We start from the raw sequence: 6,904 nt of genomic DNA on the forward strand, positions 1-6,904 counted from the left end.
AACGGCGACTGCAAATCCGAAAATTCGAATTGCAGATCTCTGAAAAATCGATCTATTCAATACCAAAATCTCTCCAAAATCTGTGATGCCTTCCATAGGTTGCGTTGTCGAAGCGTTTGCAATTTACAATGTCGTTTGCTGTTTCATTTGCTGAACCAGTTTGCCCCCCTTTATGTTTGTGATTTTCCAATTGTTTGTTGTTTGAAGACATCGACTGGTGTTTCTGTTTGGGATTTATACAATGGACAAAACACGATTAAATCTTGGTAAGCAATGATTCTATAAACTGTTTGTATGATTAGTGTGTGCATTTTGAATTTTTTTATTCTGCATTTGCATGTTTTTTTTTTTTTTCAATTTTGCTGTTTTTTTATTTTATTTTGCATTTTGCTGGTTTGCAATTTATTTCGAATAATTCGATACTAATTTGAGATTTTTTTTCCATGAGGATGATGACTTCGAATCCTCAAAATCAAACAATTGAGGGATTCGTTAATGTTATAAGTTTGGTTATGTTTATTCTTAAACAAAATGTAGTTGCATTTTAAGTTACAATTTTTAAGGCTTGTTTGATGTTAGTCTGAGTTTTTATGTGATTTTTTTTAAAATGAGTTCATTTTGCTCTTTAAAGTTTGTCACTTTATCCTGTATTTTGCTATTTTGTGGCTGATTTTTGGTACTTATGTAATCTGAATTCTGATTTTTTTGGTTAATTTTGAGTAGTGTTGTTAGTTGTTTGCAAATGATGTTTGCTATTTTCAAGTACCATTTTTATTCGACTAATTCATGTGTCGTTTACTTACTTATGATGTTTTTATTTGTAGTTTGCATTTTGCAAGTCTTGTATAAACTTGCATAAGTTGTTAGTTGTTTGATATTTTGCAATAACATTGTTTGGATAATTCCATAGTTCTATTTTTTTTTCTTTTCCAACAGTCAAGCCAAATAAAAGGAAACAAGTCACTAAATCATCGAAAAGGAAAAGAAAAATCAACTCAGACTGTAGTCGAGACTCAAGAACAACCAACCGTTACAGAAAGAACAACCGATTCCACAATATTGTTCAAACCTCGTTTTGTAATCCTGTGTATTACAGTTTGCAGTTTCAGTTTACGTTTGTTGATAAAAGGGTTTCATCTTTTACATCTCTTTGCAAACTCCAAGTTTAAAATTGCAAAAGAAAATGATTGTTTTGCTATTGCATTATGCAGTATTATTTTTTATCATACTAATGCAAATCGCAAATTTATGTTTGACATTTTAACGTTTGCAATTATTCATGCATGGTGCAGTTCGCTATTTACAAAATGACATAACAGTAATACATAATTAACAAAGAAAAAAAAAACACCATTCTAAAATTTGCAGTTTGTTTATCATTTCTTTTGTATTTTGCATTTTGTTGTTGTATGCAATTTGCATTTTCCTCTTACAACTTACAACTTGGAAAAAAATTAAAATTAGTGGATAAGATAATTGAATATTTAAAGATATTATTAAATAAAAATATGCAAATAAATGTCTATGATGAAATTATACCAAAAAATATAACAAGTAAATACAATATTACAACAATTTTGTAACCTTAAATATGTGTTTTCAAATTCCTTTTGTTGTTTAATTTGATGTTTGTTGTTTGGAAGCTATTGGAAGAATAGAAGAGGAGAAAGAGAGAAATAATAATACGTGATAGAATAGAAACCCCCATTATGTTAGGTTAAAAAAACCTGGTGCTCTGATACCATATTGGAAGAATAGAAGAGGAGAAAGAGAGAAATAATAATACGTGATAGAATAGAAACCCCCATTATGTTATTGGTTGATTACATAAAATATATATAGAGAAATATTCCAAGGTAATAGAGTTTGACTAGGTAACTAAATCCTAACTAATCTAGGTAACTCAATCATACTACAATCCTAAAAGAGTTCTATAACATAATATTCTCTAACACGCCCCCGCAGTCGAAACGTGACGAACGTGAAGACTGGACAATCACTTGCTAGCACGCTCCCGCAGTCGGAACGAATAAACTCAAAAAGTGAAGACTGAACAGAAACCGCGAAACACAACGCTAGAGAATTCCTCTGTGTAAATATATGCCCAATTGATAGAAAAAAAAATAATAATAATAATAACGGGAGAGAGAAAAATAAGCATTTTTTTTTTATCGAGATAGAGAGAAGAGATGAGAGAGGGGGGAAGAAGATTGGGTGGTGTTCGCCGGCCATGGAGAAGAGAAGAGGCGGCGGCTAGGTTTTAGACTATGGAGAAGAAAAGAGGAAGAAGAAGAACGGAAAAAATAGAGAAGATACACCACCGGGGTAGGGAAAAATTTTGGGTGGTGTTCACAGAAAAGATAGAAAAACAAACATAGAGAGAAGAGTACCACCACCGGGGAGGAAGAAAATTGGTTTAGTGGTCGCCGGCCATGGAGAAGAAGAGAAGCGGCGGCTAGGTTTTAGGCCATAGAGAAGAAAGACGGCTAGGTTTTAGGCAGGTTTTAGGCTATGAAGAAGAAGAAGAGGAAGAAAAAGATAGAGAAGATGTACCACTGGGGGAGGGAGAAAATACTGGTGGTGTTTATGGAAGAAAAGAAAAAAAAAAAAAATATTAGAGTACCACCACCGAGGGGTGGTGGTGTTTATGGAAGAAAAGAAAAATAGAAAAATAAAAATATTAGAGTACCACCACCGGGGGGAGGGAGAAAATTGGGTGGTCACCGCCATGGAGAAGAAGGGCGGCTAGGTTAAAAAAAACCTGGTGCGGCTATGCAGAAAAAGAGAAGAAGGGATGGTGACGGCTAGGTTAACCTAGTGTCTGATACCATATTGGAAGAATAGAAGAGGAGAAAGAGAGAAATAATAATACGTGATAGAATAGAAACCCCCATTATGTTATTGGTTGATTACATAAAATATATATAGAGAAATATTCCAAGGTAATAGAGTTTGACTAGGTAACTAAATCCTAACTAATCTAGGTAACTCAATCATACTACAATCCTAAAAGAGTTCTATAACATAATATTCTCTAACAGAAGCAAATTAATAATAAATGCAAACATAAATTATAGAGAGAGATAAATATGTAAGTGAGAGACAGAGAGTCGTGAGGGGGTTGAGAGAGAGAGATATGTAGAAAGGAGAGAGGAGAGAGAGGGGAGAGGGGAGAGGGGAGAGAGATAAATGCGTGTGAGAGAAAGAGAAAGATATGTAGAGATGAGAGAGGAGAGAAAAAAAATAAGAGTGTTTTGTGGGTTATATTTCCTTATTTTCTAAAATAATATTTTCATATAAATATTAGTTGAGGATATTTGTGTCAATATAAAATTAATGTTATTTAATTCATATTAATTTTAATAGGGAAGGAAACTACACCTATATTCATCTAATCACTTGGATCTCCATCTATATAAGTTTAAAATTAGAGGTGTCTAGAAAATTTCCCCTTTTTTAAATTAGTATTGCATTCCATATTAGCTGTCATTTTATAACATCAATGTTAAATTTATTATTTTTTTCGCATTTGCCTTTATTACCCCTAGATTCTATAACCAATTCATTTTATAGTTAATCCCTTCTTCCTCAATAAATTGTTGTTTCAGCCGCGAAAAAAATTCCACTTTTATTTGATGTTTTAAACTTCCAAAGCAAAACATTTTTTATTTCCATTTTTACCCTTGGTATTAATTTTTCCAATTCATTAATATTACGGCCATTTTATATTTGTTCAATGAATTAATGAATTGTTATTTAGTGAGAGAAAAGGGTAATCTTTGACTTCACTATCAAATTAAAAACTAATTAATGAACTTCTTAGTATGTGTGAGATATCCTCAAACGTCAAATAATTGGGAAAGGAGGGAGTAAATTTTAAATATTTATGTCGAAACATATAAATTATATTTATTACTGCGAATGAACTCTCAATCAACCATATAGATGCACTGAGTAAATCTACGTTCTTGTATACTATCTTGCAAATCATACGAGAAACGTATACCACACTAGACCAACAATGTGTGACAAACCCGACCTAACGACCGTCAGCAATAGTCAGGGGCGAGTCCACCCAAGGGCTAGGGTGGACTCAAGCCCCCCTAACTTCCCAAAATTTTCCTATTATATATATGTTCTATTTAATTTTTTAGTCAATTCAATTATATTATTTAAGCCCAGTTATTTTTAGTCCACTTACTCAAATTCCCCTAAGTATATTCTATTTATTTTTTAGTCTATTCAATTAATCATATATATATATATATATATATATATATATATATATATATATATATATATATATATATATATATATATATATATATATATATATATATATATATATATATATTCTATTTAATTTTTTAGTCTATTTAATTATATTATTTAAGTCCACTTATTTTTAGTCCACTTACTCAAAGTCTCCCATGTATGATTTGCTCTCATCTTCTATTTCTCAACTTCATTACGTTTCTTGAAAAAAAAAATAACTTTGTTCTCTCCCAGTCACACTAATAACGGTTAAATTGCCACCCACCGACGATCGTTTTAGCATTTGACAACTTCTCTGTGTCAATTTGATAATCGACTTGATATTCATGTTTCTTAAATTTTTATAGGAATTTAGCTTTCGCGATTCGTTTTGGTATTATCTTCTGAAAGTGAAGGAAAAAAAATCATATCGAATTTTCATCTCAAATTTCTTTCGTAGCAAAAAAAATTTCGGAGACACTGCCCCCAAACCCCCGTGTACTTAAGCCCCCCTCACCAAACTTTGTGGCCTCGCCACTGGCAATAGTATTCGAACTAGAGTCAATTTACTACAATTTGATTTGTAGTAAGCATGATTGAAATATATTAAACAAAACATGTAATTTGTTTTTTTCCAAATAAAAGGGGTAGTTTTTTTATTTGTGGTGAAAGGAGGTGGGATATTGTACAATTTCTCCTAATGAGAATCTTTGAAAATGCTAGGTGAAGGAAGAAGACCGGTGGAGACTTGAAGTAGTTGTCTCTTGCCACGTTTACTTCATATCTCTCTCTCTCTCTCTCTCTCTCTCTCTCTCTCTCTCTCTCTCTCTCTCTCTCTCTCTCTATCTTGCAATGGGGAATAGGATGCTACACCCGGTGATTTTCACCGGGTGGCTCTTTTCTTGACATGTATCATTTTTTATTTATTTTATAATTATATTTCTAAAACCCATTGGGCCATAACTGAACCCGTAGTGGGAATCTTATTAATTAGGATGCCAGGTGTAGCATAGAATTTCCCCTATTGCAAGTGTCCCTCAATTTTCACTACTATTTAAAACTCATATTTTTATATTTTCTTTAACAAGTGCATACTCCAAATTCGTGCATAATAATTTGATTTGAAATTAATTAACGAAATTATAAGTTGTTAAAGAGTTTATAATAAGCTTGTAATTAGTTCATTATTCAAAAAACAAAAAAAAATTAATTCAAAAAATAAGACTTAATAATTTATCATCTCCTAAAATAACTGATTAGATGTAAAAGTTTATCAACTATTTAAAATAAGCGGCCCTAAAAATTGTTTTAAATAAACTTAGCCAAATAGGTAGCCTCGAGTTTGATCTTCTTTTATCAGTTTGTTTATAGGTCAAGTTTGTCGCAGATAAATTATGATGTAGAGTAAATGAAGCATAAGGAAACCGATGTATATTTCAAAACTTAGGTCTATATGTATATTTACAATTAAATACATATATTTCTTTAAATAACAGTTGAATATAAAATAGCTATAAATTTTGCGTCGGAATATAATTTTGCAGGATATAATAAAGTGGGGGTGATATGATTGGATACCCATGGCTGGCCGGCGCAGCAGCTGCCCTCACCCTGCGTGCTTTGGAACTATATACACTGCGGGACTGTTGTTGTTTAGAAATTATTAATATCTCTTGTCTCCAATAATTCTGGGCGCTATTGCATAATAATAATAATAATAATAATTACACCTACACCCCTGAGGTATGGTTAAATAACTTTAAGGTCCCTGTAGTATCGATAATTACACTCACCTCCCCCTGAAACGTAGTAAGAAACTCTAATGGGATAATGCATTGGATACGTTATTCCGATAGAGTTCTAACGGACTATGTTGGTGTAGAATATATATATATAGATATATTATTGTTATAGTCATGTATTAATTAATTGGTCATTTTTTTCACTTTTAAATGCTACCGTGCATTGCACGAGAAGAAATGCATGCTAGTAATAATAAGGGTAAATTACAACCAACCCCCTGAGGTATAGTCAAATTACGAAAAATCATCTCTTGTTTGGGTAATTATAACCACCTCTCAACTATAAATCTTCTTACACGTCCACCCTTGCAGTTTCAAATTTAGTGGAATCTTCTAGATTATATGGAATATTCTCAATTTTGTACCCGTTTTATTCCATTCGAGCTCCACATTTTGAAGTAAGATGATCATAAGATGTATTTTTTGGCTTGTAAATATCAGATTGTGGTGCATCAGAAACTGTATTTTTGCGCAAAACGAGTACAAACTAGGGAACATTTCACGATATCTGGAAGATTATGTGACACCATAAGGATGGAGATGTAAGAAGATTCTTAGTTGAGGGAATAGATGTAATTATTCAAACAGAAGAAGTTTTTTCGTTATTTGACCATATCTCAGGAAATATACATTAAAAATCATGTATGTGGACTAGTTTTGCTAGTGAGCCAAACTAGCTCAAGAAGAGCTCCGAGTCTCAAATTAGGGATCTTGGATCTTGGGCAGCTCAAAAGAAAAATAAAATTGACATATAAATATAAATTTAATTATATTTAATAAAGTTAAAAGTTTGAATAATTAATATATAATTGGTCATGTGTATCCTACTACATCCCTCACCAACTTTC

Source organism: Erythranthe guttata, chromosome 5 (assembly GCF_056151865.1).
Source record: "Erythranthe guttata isolate IM_541 chromosome 5, IM_541, whole genome shotgun sequence".
Classification (NCBI taxonomy): Eukaryota; Viridiplantae; Streptophyta; class Magnoliopsida; order Lamiales; family Phrymaceae; genus Erythranthe; species Erythranthe guttata.